The sequence below is a fragment of the Triturus cristatus genome, chromosome 1_1 (genome assembly GCF_964204655.1).
Source record: "Triturus cristatus chromosome 1_1, aTriCri1.1, whole genome shotgun sequence".
Classification (NCBI taxonomy): Eukaryota; Metazoa; Chordata; class Amphibia; order Caudata; family Salamandridae; genus Triturus; species Triturus cristatus.
Genome location: NC_140579.1, coordinates 40,763,092 through 40,781,599, shown reverse-complemented (window position 1 = coordinate 40,781,599; position 18,508 = coordinate 40,763,092).

Sequence of the window (18,508 nt, the reverse complement as noted above, 5' to 3'; positions counted from 1 at the left end):
GGCCAGCTTAGAGAAGACAGGGCTAACTAGCTTGCAAGATTAGGAGAGAGAAGAAGAAATGTCTGGAAGAAATATTAATATTCTATCTTGGAATGTAAACGGGTTAAGGATACCAAGCAGAAGGCGTCGAATTTTGGAGTATTTAATGATGACTGACTGTGAGATTATAATATTACAAGGGACACATCTATTAAAGAAGGAATGGGAGGATAAAATAAAAAAAACGAGTTGGGTAGACTGTTATGTTTGCACAGATCAGGAGTGTGTTGTAAAAGGGGTGGCTATACTCTTTAAAAAGTCAGTAAAAGCTAGAATAGAGAGATTTGAAGTAGATAAAAAAGGTAGATGGGCAATTGCTATGGTCAGAATCAACAACTCTCCGTACACGATAGCCGGGTATTATGGGCCGAATCTAGATGATCCTACTTCGTTACAAAACTTATACACTTTTTTATTATCGTCTGTATCTCCAGTGGTCTTAGGAGGAGACTTCAATTTAATTCCGGACCCCAAAATAGATCGCCTACCCCCAATGAAATATATTAATCTCCCAAAAATGAGGGAATGGTTGGGAATCTATAGAAAAGACCTGGGACTGGTAGATATTTGGAGGGAGAAAGGAGACAAAAACTACCCCTTCACTTTCAAAAACAAAAGACTGGGTCTTCAGTCCAGAATTGACTTCTTCTTGGTGGAAAAAACGATAGTGTGCAAAATTATTAAGGCAGAGCATTTACCAGCTTTACTTTCAGACCACTCTGCCGTCCTACTCAAAACTCATTTGGGGAGGGGACAAACTACCATGAGATGGACGGTAGATCGGACCATTTTTAATGATGCACATATCGTTGAAACTCTAAAAAAAGAGTCACTGTTTTTTTTTTAGAATAATAAAGAAGGAGTATCTCCTCAAACCACATGGGATGCATACACGGCGGTTATTAGGGGGATAATACTCAGTCTGGCCGCTCACAAAACAAAATCATCAAAACAAGATATCAGAAGATTGGAAACTAATATTAAAGATTTAGAGTTATTAATAGAAGCCGAGGTAAACCTGGAAAAGAAAAAGAAGCTGGAAGCAGACAAAGCGGCATACGAGGAAAGTCTAACAGGAATCTTAGAAAGTAAGGTTAGAGAGAGATGGGAAGTAAGTAAGCTCGCTCACTATGAATATGGGGAGGGCTGTAGTAAGCTGTTAGCTTGGCAAACGAAGACCGACATCAGTAGAAATAAAATACTCAATATTTTACCTCAAGACGGTACTGTCCCTTGTTCAGAAGAAGGGGTAATAATGAAAGAATTTGTAGAATTCTTCTCCTCCTTATATACTGAAGACACCGCTCCAACGAAAGAGGCCTTAGAAGAATACCTACTTAACTTGGAACTTCCTGAGTTAACAAACCCGGAAAAAGACGATTTGAACGCCCCAATTACTAAAGAGGAGGTTGAAGTAGTAATGAAAGGCCTGAAGAGAGGTAAAGCAGCAGGCCCAGACGCTCTCCCCAATGAATTATATAGCAGACTTAGTGAGATTATAGTACCCCCACTTACAAATGTATTAAATACAATCTATCTTGAGAAGGGGAGACTCCCTGATTCCTGGAATGATGCTACGATAAGTATCCTGTTAAAACCTGGTAAAAATCCAGTTAAATGCGAATCGTACCGCCCCATAAGCTTATTAAATTGTGATTTCAAGATCTATACACAAATTTTAGCTAAGAGGCTTGGAAATATAGCAGGAAAATTGATAAAAGAAGATCAGAAAGGCTTTATAAGGGGTAGGCACTTACAAAATCTTACGCAGGAGCTTATCGGGACAATAGATATGGCAATAACTGAAAAAATCCCTCTGACAATAATAACACTGGATGCGGCCAAGGCATTCGATAGAGTAAACTGGGCCTTCTTGAACGCAACTTTAACAAAATATAATTTGGGAGAAAATTTTCAGGGTGCTATTAAAGAAATGTATCGAGAACCAAAAGCTAAGGTCCTAATTAATGGAAAGTTAACAGAAAATATCCACATATGTAGAGGGACCCGCCAGGGATGCCCCTTGTCTCCCCTCCTTTTTAACTTATATATTGAGCCCTTGGCAAACAGGCTCAGAGATCACATGGAAATAATACCATTTATATTCCAGATCTGGAAAGAAAATAGCCCTATATGCAGATGATGTCATGATTTTTACGAGCGATTATGCAAGTTCTGTCCAAGCTATTGAGGACACCTTAAGAAATTTTGGAAGGGTTTCAGGTTACCAAACTAACCAACTAAAAACGGAAATAATGAGTTGGAATTCCCAGGTAGTTAATATTTACACCAGGGAAAAAATCAGGTACTTGGGGATAGACCTGATTAAGAATCTAGACAAAATACCTGAAATAAATATGGACAGAGTAACAGCCGACGTGAAAAAACTACTGAAAGCATGGGGATGTCTTCCCTTAACTTTTTTAGGTAGATCCAACATAATCAAGATGTCTATTCTCCCAAAATACACATTCTTATTTAGCGCAATACCATTGGAATTTAAGAGGGAAACATTAAAAAAAATACAAGGAGAAATAGCGAGCTTCATCTGGATGGCTAAAAGTACACGTATAGCCTGGAGCAAACTACGAAGAAGAAAAGCAGACGGTGGAATTGCCAGCCCAGACTTAGTGGAATATTACAGAGCCTTCCAATTCAAACACATCAGGGTCCTACTAAACAACTGTGATTTGTATCCAGAACATCTTAAAGTGATGACTAGAAATACTGGCCACTTTCTATTCAAATTTGGTCACCCAAAATACTTCAAAAAGGTGAAACTGAAGACTCTGAGAGCAGCAGCTAAGTTATGGTATCAAATCAGGTGCACTCTAAATATTCCATATTACAGTGAGTTCGCGCCCATATGGGACTCCCCAGGAACACCTGAATGCCTTAAAGACAGCTTGGCAATACCTCTTAAATCCTTAGGATTTAAAGTCTGGGGCCAGTTATTGGTTGGTAATAGCATAATAGACTGGGGAACTTTGCTCACGAATCCGAGAGTAGCCCTTTCAAAATTCAAATACTATCAACTTACCAGCTGGGCAAAAACACTGAAGGAGAAATCTACCGGAAATAGGACTATGGAAACAATCATGTTAAAGAATCCCCCGAAGAAAAAAGAAATAGCAACATGGTACTGGGCATTCGTAAAAGCAGGAGAGGAGGATTTTCTGATTCCTGATGTGATCTGGGGGAAAGATCTGCCGGCACGGGATCTCCAAAACTTGTGGCAAGTATCAATGAGCATTTGCTGGTCCATTGTGAAGTCTGCTACCTTAAGGAGAAATCATCTCTTTACTTCTCACAGAGCATACTGGACCCCGAAGCGTCTCTCTAGTTTTGGAGGATCCGCTACGAAGTTATGCCCCAAATGTTCTCTACCAAGAGCAGATGATGTGCACATGTTCTGGTTATGTCCTCACATCGAAGGATTCTGGCAGGAAGTGAGTAAAACCATAGATTTCGTACTAAGAAGACCAGTTAAAGTAAGTATAGATCTTGTTATTTTTGGGGTCAGTAGACATGATATGGAAATAACGTTAACTAAGAAGGAAGAGAATCTTTTGTTTATTATGATTTTGCTTGCACGAAGGGAACTCTGCTTAAAATGGATAAGACCAGTCCCTCTTACACACTTGGAATGGGTGGCCTCAATTAACAGAATAAATAAATGGGATAGGAAAGGGAAACCCAGTAAAAGGTATGAGTATTGGGAAATATGGGAAGATTCCCAATTCGCAATCTAATCCTATAGTTTATACGTCATTAAGTATGGACACACCTAATTCCAATGATTATGCAATGGCAATAAAACCACAAGCATGATGCTTGTGTGAGTGACTAGAATGGTCAGCTCCCCCAGTGCGTAATTAAAGTGGTACGGACGAAAGGGGACCCTACTCTGCAGAATCCACAGAATGAACCTTCCCGAAATTCGAACAACTGGGCCGTTTCAGAAAATAGAGAATTGGGTCCCTGATAACTCCAGATACACTACATTGCAGTATGAGGGAAAAAAAAAACAAAAAAAAAAACAAAAACAAAACATAGCAAAACAAAGCAAAGCATTGCATACCAAAACACAACAAAACGTAGCATAGCATAACAAAACAAAACATAGCATAACAACAAACAAAACATAGCATAGCATCACAAAACATAGCATAACAAAACATAGCATAACAAAACAAAGCATAGCATAACAAAACACAACAAAACAGCATAGCATAAAACATAGCATAGCATAACACAACATAGCATAGCATAACAAAATATAGCATAACAAAACATAGCATAACATAACAAAAAACAACAAAACGTAGCATAACTAAACACAGACACAGGGCAAAATGCAAAGTACTGTGGTGGGGGAGGGAGGGGAGCGCGCACAAGCCCAAAGACGTGCAAGCCCGCTCCATTCATCAGCTTTTGGATGTTATAAAATCCACAGTAGTTTAATACACCATAACATAGCATAACATAACAAAACATAGCCTAGCCTAACATAAAATAACAGCATAACATAACAGAACATAGCCTAACATAACAAAACATACCATTACATAACATAATAAAACATAGCCTAGCGTTGCATACCATTGCATAGCATACCATAACTTAACATAACATAACAAAACATAGCCTCGCCTAACATAACATAGCATAACAAATCATAACATAGCATAACAAAACATAACATAGTATAGCATAACGTAACATAGTATAGCATAACAAAACAAAGCATAGTATAACAAAACATAACAAAACATAGCATAGCATCACAAAACATAGCATAGCATAACAAAACAAAGCCTAGCATAGCAAAACACAACCATTGCATAGCATACCATAACTTAACAAAACATAATATAACATAAAAAACATAGCCTCGCTTAACATAACATAACAAATCATAACATAGCATAACAAAACATAACATAGTATAGCATAACATAACATAGTATAGCATAACATAGTATAGCATAACAAAACATAACAAAACATAGCATAGCATAACAAAACAAAGCCTAGCATAGCAAAACACAACCATTGCATAGCATACCATAACTTAACAAAACATAACATAATATAAAAAAACATAGCCTCGCCTAACATAACATAACATAACAAATCATAACATAGCATAACAAAACATAACATAGTATAGCATAACATAACATAGTATAGCATAACATAACATAGTATAGCATAACCAAACATAACAAAACATAGCATAGCATCACAAAACATAGCATAGCATAACAAAACAAAGCCTAGCATAGCAAAACACAACAAAACAGCATAGCATAACAAAACAGTATAGCATAAAAAAACACAACAAAAAAATAGCATAACATAACAAAAGTATCAAAACAAAACATAGCATATCATAACAAAGCATAGCATAACAAAACAAAGCATAGCATAGCATAACAAAACATAGCATAACAAAACATAGCATAGCATAACAAAACTCAACAACACATAGCATAACAAAACATAGCAAAACAAAGCAAAGCATTGCATAACACAACAAAACGTAGCGTAGCATAACAAAACATAGCATAGCATAACAAAACACAACAAAACATAGCATAGCATCACAAAACATAGCATAACAAAACATAGCATAACAAAACAAAGCATAGCATAACAAAACACAACAAAACAGCATAGCATAAAACATAGCAGCATAAAACATAGCATAACAAAACACAACATAGCATAGCATAACAAAACATAGCATAACATAACAAAACGTAGCATAACTAAACACAAAATAGCATAGCATAACAAAACAGAACAAAACAGCATTGCATAACAAAAAATGGCATAACAAAACAAAACATAGCATAGCATAGCATAACAAAACAAAACATAACATAGCATAACAAAATACAACAAAACATAGCATAGCATAACTAAACAAAACATAGCATAGCATAAAACATAGCATAACAAAACATAGCATAACAACGCATAGCATAACAAAACATAGCATAGCAAAACAAAACATAGCATAACAAAACAAAGCATAGCATAACAAAACACAACAAAACAGCATAGCATAACAAAACATAGCATAGCATCACAAAACATAGCATAGCATACCAAAACATAGCATAACAAAACAAAGCATAGCATAACAAAACACAACAAAACAGCATAGCATAACAAAACATAGCATAGCATAACAAAACACAACATAGCATAGCATAACAAAATATAGCATAACAAAACATAGCACAACATAACAAAACGTAGCATAACTAAACACAAAATAGCATAGCATAACAAAACACAACAAAACAGCATAGCATAACAAAAAATGGCATAACAAAACAATACATAGCATAGCATAACAAAGCATAGCATAACAAAACATAACATAGCATAGCATAGCAAAAAACAAAACACAACAAAACATAGCATAGCATAACTAAACAAAACACAGCATAGCATAAAAAACATAGAATAGCATAGAATATCAAAACAAAACATAGCATAACAAAGCATAGCATAACAAAACATAGCATAGCATAACAAAGCATAGCATAGCAAAACACAACAAAGCATAGCATAACACAACACAACAAATCACAGCATAGCATAACAAAACATAGCATAGCAAAACAAAACATAGCATAACAAAACAAAGCATAGTATAACAAAACACAACAAAACATAGCATAGCATCGCAAAACATAGCATAGCATAACAAAACAAAGCATAGCATAGCAAAACACAACAAAACATAGCATAGCATAACAAAACATAGCATAGCATAACAAAACATAGCATAGCAAAACATAGCATAGCATAACAAAACACAACAAAACATAGCATAGCATAACAAAACACAACAAAACATAGCATAGCTAAACAAAACATAGCTTAGCATAACAAAACATAGCATAGCATAGCAAAACACAACAAAACATAGCATAGCGTAAGACAACACAACAAATCACAGCATAGCATAACAAAGCATAGCATAACAAAACATAGCATAGCAAAACAAAACATAGCATAACAAAACAAAGCATAGCATAACAAAAAACAACAAAGCATAGCATCGCAAAACATAGCATAGCATAACAAAGCATAGCATAGCAAAACATAGCATAGCATAACAAAACACAACAAAACATAGCATAGCATAGCATAACAAAACACAACAAAACATAGCATAGCATAACTAAACAAAACATAGCATAGCATAAAAAACATGGAATAGCATAGCATATCAAAACAAAACAGCATAAAAAAGCATAGCATAGCATAACAAAACATAGCATAGCATAGCAAAACACAACACAACATAGCATAGCTTAACACAACAAATCACAGCATAGCATAACAAAGCATAGCATAACAAAACACAACAAAACATAGTATAACAAAACAAAGCATAGCAAAACACAACAAAACATAGCATAGCATCACAAAACATAGCATAGCATAACAAAACACAACATAGCATAGCATAACAAAAAATAACATAACAAAACAAAACATAGCATAACAAAGCATAGCATAACAAAACACAACAAAACGTAGCATAGCATAACTAAACAAAGCATAGCATAACAAAACAAAGCATAGCATAGCATAACAAAACATAGCATAACAAAACATAGCATAACAAAACATAGCATAACAAAACATAGCATAACAAAACACAACATAGCATAGCATAACAAAACATAGCATAGCATAACAAAGCATAGCTAAACAAAAATAGCATAACAAAACATAGCATAACAAAACATAGCATAGCATAACAGAATATAACAAAACATAGCATAGCATAGCAAAACAAAACATAGCATAACAAAGCATAGCATAACAAAACATAGCATAACAGAACATAACAAAACATAGCATAGCATAGCAAAACAAAACATAGCATAACAAAGCATAGCATAACAAAACACAACAAAACATAGCATAACAAAACATAGCATAGCCTAACAAAACATAGCATAGCCTAACAAAACAACACATAGCATAGCAAAACACAACAAAACATAGCATAACAAAACAAAACATAGCATAACAAAACATAGCATAGCATAACAAAACAAAGCATAGCATAACAAAACATAGCATACACAAAACATCGCATAACAAAACATAGCATAGCATAGCATAACATAACATAAGAAAACATAGCATTAAGTTTGATAAACTCATAGTAGCGGGCAAGCTAGCTTTAACGGGCAGTGAGTGTAAGCAACTCCATAAACCCAGAAGCAGTCACTCGGTCACCTTTGCTCTTGTATTGCAGTGGCTTTGTTTATTAAACAGTGCCCATATGTATACTGTTAGCACTTTACTTGTGCAAATTTCAGGGCTCACAAAACTTTGATGAATCGAAATTCACAACAGAGGCTGTTAAGTTCGTGCTATATACAGGGGCGGCTCTAGGCTCATGGTGGCCCTGTTCAGGGAGCGCAGGTAGGGGGCCCCGGAAGAGGGGGCCCGGGCGGGGCGGAGCTCAGGAAGGTGTTTTAATAAAACGTCCAGAAAAGGTGTTAGATGACCAGTAACATGGTAACAGAAAAACGACGTTTACTTTTTGAGTGCTCATCACTTGGATACTTTGTTTTAGAATCTGGGTCTCTGGAGGGACCCCTTTCAACAAGAAAAACACGTTGCGCGTCCGTAAGAGAGTTCGGCCACAAAGCAGGATCCCTCCAATCATATAAATCATATTCATAACACGGGTCTGTAACATGGTCTTGCTCTTTGGCTTCCTTTTCAATACCGTTACAACAAACAAATGATGGACGGAATGCTGACAATGCAGACATTCTCCCCCAGTCAAGAGATCTGGGTTAAATCCATCGTTCTTTTGCCCACTACGCCACCCCAGTTTAGACATGGCCATATGCAAATCAGTCTTGACCCTGTGCCTCATGGGAACAGTCCAGCCCGAACTGCCAAGCCATGTCTTCCCTGGACCGGAATCAAGCATCCTAGGACCGGTTTCTGGCTATCAGCCGTCATCAGCCAGGATAGCTTGACTCCAGTGGCGTAGTGAGCACGGGTCCCACGTCTGGGAATACCCATCCCACTTAGGGCGAAAAGCGTTACAACAAACAAATGATGGACGGAATGCTGACAATGCAGACATTCTCCCCCAGTCAAGAGATCTGGGTTAAATCCATCGTTCTTTTGCCCACTACGCCACCCCAGTTTAGACATGGCCATATGCAAATCAGTCTTGACCCTGTGCCTCATGGGAACAGTCCAGCCCGAACTGCCAAGCCATGTCTTCCCTGGACCGGAATCAAGCATCCTAGGACCGGTTTCTGGCTATCAGCCGTCATCAGCCAGGATAGCTTGACTCCAGTGGCGTAGTGAGCACGGGTCCCACGTCTGGGAATACCCATCCCACTTAGGGCGAAAAGCGTTACAACAAACAAATGATGGACGGAATGCTGACAATGCAGACATTCTCCCCCAGTCAAGAGATCTGGGTTAAATCCATCGTTCTTTTGCCCACTACGCCACCCCAGTTTAGACATGGCCATATGCAAATCAGTCTTGACCCTGTGCCTCATGGGAACAGTCCAGCCCGAACTGCCAAGCCATGTCTTCCCTGGACCGGAATCAAGCATCCTAGGACCGGTTTCTGGCTATCAGCCGTCATCAGCCAGGATAGCTTGACTCCAGTGGCGCAGTGAGCACGGGTCCCACGTCTCACTACGTGAGTCCCTTGCTCTCCATGCCACTGGAATCAGGCTATCCTGGCTGATGAGGGCTGAAAGCCCGAAACCGGTCCTAGGATGCTTGTTTCCAGTCCAGGGAGGACCTGGCTTAGCAGTTCGGGCTGGACTGTTCCCATGGGGCACAGGGTCAAGACTGATTTGCATATGGCTGGGTTCAAACTGGAATGGCATGGTGAGCAAAAAACGATGGATTTAGGCCCAGATCTCTGTACTGGGGTGAATGTATGACATTGTTCTGCATTCTGTCCATCAATTGTTGTTTTTGCATTTGTCACCCCGAGTGGGAAGGGTATGCTCAGACGTGAGTCCCTTGCTCTCCATGCCACTGGAATCAGGCTATCCTGGCTGATGAGGGCTGAAAGCCCGAAACCGGTCCTAGGATGCTTGTTTCCAGTCCAGGGAGGACCTGGCTTAGCAGTTCGGGCTGGACTGTTCCCATGGGGCACAGGGTCAAGACTGATTTGCATATGGCTGGGTTCAAACTGGAATGGCATGGTGAGCAAAAAACGATGGATTTAGGCCCAGATCTCTGTACTGGGGTGAATGTATGACATTGTTCTGCATTCTGTCCATCAATTGTTGTTTTTGCATTTGTCACCCCGAGTGGGAAGGGTATGCTCAGACGTGAGTCCCTTGCTCTCCATGCCACTGGAATCAGGCTATCCTGGCTGATGAGGGCTGAAAGCCCGAAACCGGTCCTAGGATGCTTGTTTCCAGTCCAGGGAGGACCTGGCTTAGCAGTTCGGGCTGGACTGTTCCCATGGGGCACAGGGTCAAGACTGATTTGCATATGGCTGGGTTCAAACTGGAATGGCATGGTGAGCAAAAAACGATGGATTTAGGCCCAGATCTCTGTACTGGGGTGAATGTATGACATTGTTCTGCATTCTGTCTATCAATTGTTGTTTTTGCATTTGTCACCCCGAGTGGGAAGGGTATGCTCAGACGTGAGTCCCTTGCTCTCCATGCCACTGGAATCAGGCTATCCTGGCTGATGAGGGCTGAAAGCCCGAAACCGGTCCTAGGATGCTTGTTTCCAGTCCAGGGAGGACCTGGCTTAGCAGTTCGGGCTGGACTGTTCCCATGGGGCACAGGGTCAAGACTGATTTGCATATGGCTGGGTTCAAACTGGAATGGCATGGTGAGCAAAAAACGATGGATTTAGGCCCAGATCTCTGTACTGGGGTGAATGTATGACATTGTTCTGCATTCTGTCCATCAATTGTTGTTTTTGCATTTGTCACCCGAGTGGGAAGGGTATGCTCAGACGTGAGTCCCTTGCTCTCCATGCCACTGGAATCAGGCTATCCTGGCTGATGAGGGCTGAAAGCCCGAAACCGGTCCTAGGATGCTTGTTTCCAGTCCAGGGAGGACCTGGCTTAGCAGTTCGGGCTGGACTGTTCCCATGGGGCACAGGGTCAAGACTGATTTGCATATGGCTGGGTTCAAACTGGAATGGCATGGTGAGCAAAAAACGATGGATTTAGGCCCAGATCTCTGTACTGGGGTGAATGTATGACATTGTTCTGCATTCTGTCCATCAATTGTAGTTTTTGCATTTGTCACCCCGAGTGGGAAGGGTATGCTCAGACGTGAGTCCCTTGCTCTCCATGCCACTGGAATCAGGCTATCCTGGCTGATGAGGGCTGAAAGCCCGAAACCGGTCCTAGGATGCTTGTTTCCAGTCCAGGGAGGACCTGGCTTAGCAGTTCGGGCTGGACTGTTCCCATGGGGCACAGGGTCAAGACTGATTTGCATATGGCTGGGTTCAAACTGGAATGGCATGGTGAGCAAAAAACGATGGATTTAGGCCCAGATCTCTGTACTGGGGTGAATGTATGACATTGTTCTGCATTCTGTCCATCAATTGTTGTTTTTGCATTTGTCACCCCGAGTGGGAAGGGTATGCTCAGACGTGAGTCCCTTGCTCTCCATGCCACTGGAATCAGGCTATCCTGGCTCATGAGGGCTGAAAGCCCGAAACCGGTCCTAGGATGCTTGTTTCCAGTCCAGGGAGGACCTGGCTTAGCAGTTCGGGCTGGACTGTTCCCATGGGGCACAGGGTCAAGACTGATTTGCATATGGCTGGGTTCAAACTGGAATGGCATGGTGAGCAAAAAACGATGGATTTAGGCCCAGATCTCTGTACTGGGGTGAATGTATGACATTGTTCTGCATTCTGTCCATCAATTGTTGTTTTTGCATTTGTCACCCCGAGTGGGAAGGGTTTGCTCAGACGTGAGTCCCTTGCTCTCCATGCCACTGGAATCAGGCTATCCTGGCTGATGAGGGCTGAAAGCCCGAAACCGGTCCTAGGATGCTTGTTTCCAGTCCAGGGAGGACCTGGCTTAGCAGTTCGGGCTGGACTGTTCCCATGGGGCACAGGGTCAAGACTGATTTGCATATGGCTGGGTTCAAACTGGAATGGCATGGTGAGCAAAAAACGATGGATTTAGGCCCAGATCTCTGTACTGGGGTGAATGTATGACATTGTTCTGCATTCTGTCCATCAATTGTTGTTTTTGCATTTGTCACCCCGAGTGGGAAGGGTATGCTCAGACGTGAGTCCCTTGCTCTCCATGCCACTGGAATCAGGCTATCCTGGCTCATGAGGGCTGAAAGCCCGAAACCGGTCCTAGGATGCTTGTTTCCAGTCCAGGGAGGACCTGGCTTAGCAGTTCGGGCTGGACTGTTCCCATGGGGCACAGGGTCAAGACTGATTTGCATATGGCTGGGTTCAAACTGGAATGGCATGGTGAGCAAAAAACGATGGATTTAGGCCCAGATCTCTGTACTGGGGTGAATGTATGACATTGTTCTGCATTCTGTCCATCAATTGTTGTTTTTGCATTTGTCACCCCGAGTGGGAAGGGTATGCTCAGACGTGAGTCCCTTGCTCTCCATGCCACTGGAATCAGGCTATCCTGGCTGATGAGGGCTGAAAGCCCGAAACCGGTCCTAGGATGCTTGTTTCCAGTCCAGGGAGGACCTGGCTTAGCAGTTCGGGCTGGACTGTTCCCATGGGGCACAGGGTCAAGACTGATTTGCATATGGCTGGGTTCAAACTGGAATGGCATGGTGAGCAAAAAACGATGGATTTAGGCCCAGATCTCTGTACTGGGGTGAATGTATGACATTGTTCTGCATTCTGTCCATCAATTGTTGTTTTTCCTTTTCAATACCAGCATCATCCGTCTGTAAACTCTGAACCTCCTTCAGAATGCCAGATGTTGATGGACCGATGAATGATGTTTCAGTTTCTCTGTCTGAGGGTCTTTTGTAATAATCCTCATCCTGAGTTGGCAATTGCTGCATGTTTGTATCAATTTCAGAGTCACCTTGTTCATTTTCATTGGTCTGCTCATGAGTATCATTCTGCTCATGGATATCATCATTTTTTTGTTCTTCTTTATGGTCGTCAGCGCCTGTTTTACCTGGTGCATCAGCAGTACTCTGGCCAGAGGATTCTCCATCTTTAGGTTTCCCTTGGGTGATAAAGTTCAGGATTGCTCCTTCCTGTGACACTACGAAAGCCTGCTGATCCACCTTTCTCTTTCGTTTCGAATAACCAGATTTGTGTACTCGAATTCTCTTCATTTTGCTTGCAATGCAGCGGGCGAGGCTAGCAGTGGGTAGGGAAAAAAAGAAGACAATCAGCAGTGGCGGCTGCTGAAAGATTTTGATGTGTCATTTTTATTTTCTTGCAAAAACAACAGTTGATGGGCAGAATGCAGAACAATGTCATACATTCACCCCAGTACAGAGATCTGGGCCTAAATCCATCGTTTTTTTGCTCACCACACCACCCCAGTTCAGACATGGCCCTATGCAAATCAGCCTTGACCCTGTGCCTCATGGGAACAGTCCTGCCCGAACTGCCAAGCCATGTCTTCCCTGGACTACACAATGAAGGACCAGCATACCTTAATGAACGAGTGAATTTCCACCAACCTACCAGGAAAATATGTTCCAGAACCATCTCCCTAGCAGCCACCCAATGCAGCCGCTGATAAAACAGTGGAGGCCGCTACTTCTCCCACCTGGCAGTGAAGACCTGAAAACCCTTCCCCTGCACCTCAGAGCCTCACCATCGCTCCAGCAGTTCAGGAAGGACCACAAGACCTCACTGTTCAACCAACAAGCAGCATGATCCAGCAGCATGAATCCCACACCGCCTCGAGACCCTTATGTGTGAAACAACTGAGCTTTACAAACCCTGACTGATTGATAGTAATTACCCTTCCCACTACATGTATGACACATTATGAGGACTAGCCACATATGGAAGGTTTATTTGAAGAGTGTTATAAAACTATAGGGTAGATCATGTGACTTGGCATACAAGGTCTGTTTTCTCAGTCCACTGAGAACAGTAGAGCCTGGAGAATAGTTCATGATCTATTTGGGAAGTGACCTTAGCAGGAAGAGAGTAAGCTACCTTGAAATCATGGCACACAGAGACCTGTCTCAGTACGTCACTAACTGATCCTGAAGACAGCCTACAGGTAACCAAAGACTCGTCCACTTTACCACATTGTCAAAAGACAAAATACAATATATTTCATTAAGGTTTCTTGTATAGTGCCATATTCCAGCAACCAGTTCTGCTCGCTTTCAGAGCACCTATTAAACAAGGATTAATTACAGTGAGTCCTAAGGCTATGAAAAGGCACTAGAGGTTCACGGAAGCAAAATTAATGTGCAAGGAACATCCAGTCAGGAGACAACTTTCAAGCAGACGTACGAACCACTAGCACAGCGTACCAACAACCCCATGGGCCGTGGCGTAAGCAAGGAAAATGGCCCCTTTGGCTGCTGCTCAGGAAGTAAAATATAGCAATTATCAGGGTTCAATGGGCCCCTGAGGGTTTTGGGTCTCAGTACCACTCTACTTGCTGAACCAATGGTAACTATGCCCCTAGTATGGACAGAGAAGGCTGCTTCACCAATTGCAAACTGAGGACTAGTTAAACTAGTTTTCTCTGCTAGTCACATGACAAGCACTGGGATGTAATTAAAGAAATGATCAAGAAGCCAGTCTCCTACCAAGGTCTCTGCAAAAGGGCATTAGATTGAGTTAACATGGGTAGGCACTGCCATCCTATTCCAGGCGTCCATCCATAGGTGCTTGCATTTCATGTCTGCCTCAACACCATATAAACAGACATAACCAAATGCCAAGTACATTCGAACACTCGATGTTTTAAAAGATTTGTGCAGGCAGATCCACTCGTTAGATCAGAAGTATCAGCTTCATACTCTGTTTTCATGATTGTTGATAAGTAATTGTAATCATTTTAATGAATCCTTAACATTACGTCTAACACCTCGTACCCTGCTCTCCTCTTCCCCCCAATACGACCGTGCCTCCCAAGTTACACCTCCAAAAGTCACCATGCCTCCCCTCAGCCACAAGTAAACACCGCCCCTGCACTCCTGACTCACTCTTCCCTCAACATACAGCGCCGATCTGTACCACTCCCTACCCCTGGCGCACAGTGACCACCTCTCCGACCTGCGCCCTCTCAGAGATGAATCGTGAGAGAGAGGCTCTCTCTCACGATTCATCATGCCCTCCCTTCCCATGACCACCAGAATACCTCCAGCTCGCCACCTCACATGGCTTACCTCCACCCAGACCCAAAGCACACACCATCTACAATAACATCCTCACCCAACCTTCCCCACGCCCCCGGCTCCTCACCCCCACGGGCTGTGATACATTCCTACGCCTGATCTGCCCTCCTCCCCAGGGCTCCCCACACCCTCGTCCAATGGCTCACCTTCCCTCGGGTTCACTCTGCAGTGGCACACGCTGACCTCCTCACTCCCCCTCCCCATGCCCTGACCCTCGGGCTGCTCACCTTGCAGCTGGCACCAAAGGTTGCACACTGGCATGCTATCCTCTGCAAGGCGGCCTTTCTTGCCCAGGGTCTCTAGGCGCGCCGGTGCATGGCCTCGGCCGGTCTTGGTGCTGCTCGCTGCACGCCGGGCACGGGTGCTGCCACCCCTCCTGCCGCCAGTGATGCGTGGTGCTTCTGTAACCCCTTCGCTGCAGGACTCACGGGCACTGCGCATGTGCGCGCATGCGAGCCTCCGGAGGTGCCAGATCTGGACTATTAAAACAAGCTCGATTCTCCTGGAAAAAAAGTTCTAAACAAGCACAAGACCTACCAGAAGAGCCCGAAACAAGGCCGACCCCACACAAAGACGAGACTGGGTTAGAAAGGAAAAGAGTATAAGAACAACCATTCAGCGTGCATCACATTGGATTTAGCACGCCTCAGTCGTTCATGCGCCAAATCCCTGCCAGGGGCCACCACGAATATGTATTGTATCCGATTCCTCGTGGTGGCCCCTGGGGTTTGGTGGCCCTGTGCAGGTGCACAGCTTGCACATGCCTAAGGCCGCCCCTGCTATATAGAACCCTAAGGATAAATAAAAAACATTGCCATTTACAATGTGAATAGCTCCAACAAACACAAGACCTTTTTCAAAGTACAAAACATTGCCATTTACAATACCAATAGCTCCAGCTCCAACAAATGCGAGACCTATTGCATTTCCAATGCTTGTTTTTTTGCGTGATTGCAATGTAAACTTAGTATGAATGTTACGTGACGACTCCTCCGAGTTCGACTCCGAGGTGCAGGATGATGGTGATGGGCCTACTGGCTGGCTGGCTACATTGAGTTGGATTATTGTGAAGTTACATTAAACTTTATTTTTCTTGGTGCGATGCCCGGCCCACCGCAGACAGAGTGTGTGGGGCCCGCTTTACTCTGCGCCTCGTTGACTGTGCACTTTAGCTAGCGTGACTGATACCAGGCAGGACGTTTTTTAATTTAGCTAAATCCTGCCAGAAAACAATGTGTGGAGAGTTCCCTAACCGTTGAAACTGCTGCCAGCCAGAGCGAGACACTCCTTAGGAGAGGAGACCTGCCTGTGACCCTCCATCTGGAAGGCCCAAGAAACGTGGCAGCTCAAGACGTGTAAACAAAGCTGCTGGCCGAAGCGCTCAGATGTGACACCCCAAGCACTTGTGAAATGGCTACAGGAAGGTTAGTCACCGCTGTGCCATGTGTTCATTTGATATCAGCAACATGTACTGAACTGTATTAACACAAGTGCAATGACATGAGTGTAGAAGACGTGCTCAATGATAATTTCTTTACTTTTATATTTTTTTGCTCATTTTAATACTGTATCCATTGCAAACTGCATTCTATCTAAAAGAGCTTGAAAGGGAATGCCTGCTTTTACTGAATTTCATCCTTCTGGGGCTATGGGTCCACATCAAACATTGAATTTGGTCTGTGCAATGGAGCATAGGAAACATTGCGACAACTTGCACGTGCGATCATCCAATCAAAAGAGGGGAGCTAGAAGAAATAGTCATCCATTCTTCTTCCTTAGCTTATATCATGAATCAAAGGAGGGAATGGATCACTTGTAACTAGAAGTAGGGGTTCTTAAAACTTTGTTTGAACCTTTAACACCTAAACAGGTATTATGAGAACCCTCAATTGCGTATTTTTAAGGTGGTGTTGGCGGTTTATCTTGATTCTCCGCCTTCAGAATACGCTTCAGCATTATCATTGGGTCTCTTGTGTTCCATGCTGCCTCCACCTGGAGGGAACCACTACTTCGTAGTGATCAGTAATGATGGTGCAAAAGTGATGATAGTGGGGTTAAAAGTGTCTGTCCCACACTGCCCTCAAGAAACAAAATTTAATCTGGTGGGTGTGTGGGAAGACTATTAAAAATAAGAAAAAGTGGTGCTGTAGGTTAGGTTATGTAACCAGAGCACATTAGGTGTCCATATCAAAAGGTCGACATGTTTCTGCCCATCTAGTGCCCCAGGGGGGGGTCGTGGGGCATTCTTCAGGACCTAGTCGTAGCAAGAGCTGGTGGTGCCCAGTTCTAAAAATTGGAATTCAGCTGTCTTCATAAATATGATAGTTAACAGTGTCTCAAGGTTATTGTTACCTTAAAACGTGTCCGTATTTCGGCTTTGCCTTGCCAACGTTAGCGTCTCGCCTCCTTTGTGGGCTGAGCACGACTTGTGCTGACGCTGACTTGCAGGGCACTTGCACGTGCGGCCATGTATAATTTGTGCCTGTGTTTCTCGCTGGAGGGAATCTTGTAAGAGATGTTGCAGATAATGTTCCACTCTTTCAGTGGTTCAATGGAACACTTCCTACCCTAAATGGCTGTTATCTCATGAGGAACTGACTTCCTGCTTGGCTTACACGTTTTGATTATGTTAATGTATGTGTTGTAACTGACCGTAGAGAACACTGCATGTTCACTGGATGAACACGTGTTCATAGTCCATGGACGTCACGTGCCTTGCTGCTGTACCCATGCTAGGTTATAAGCAGCTGCTTTGCTCACTGAGAGTTTCTGCTGTTCTTGGCCTCCCATTCCACCCAATGAAGTGTCCATATGTGGATAATGAACATCCTACTCACATCATGCTTTAATGCACAGGCCCTGCCCTCAGCCGTCTCCACAGTTTATCCTTCCGACTAGCTTCACCTTGCACACTCTGCAGCCCTTTGCAATCGGTTAGCACAATTGCGATCACATTTCTGACTGCTACAATGTGATATTTGGTGCCCTGAACAGTTATCTTGTTGGTATCAGCATCTTTACCTTCTATTTCAGGGGTTTTGAGCAGTTCCCAGATATTTTAGTGCTTCCCATTAACAAAAGGCTTTAAT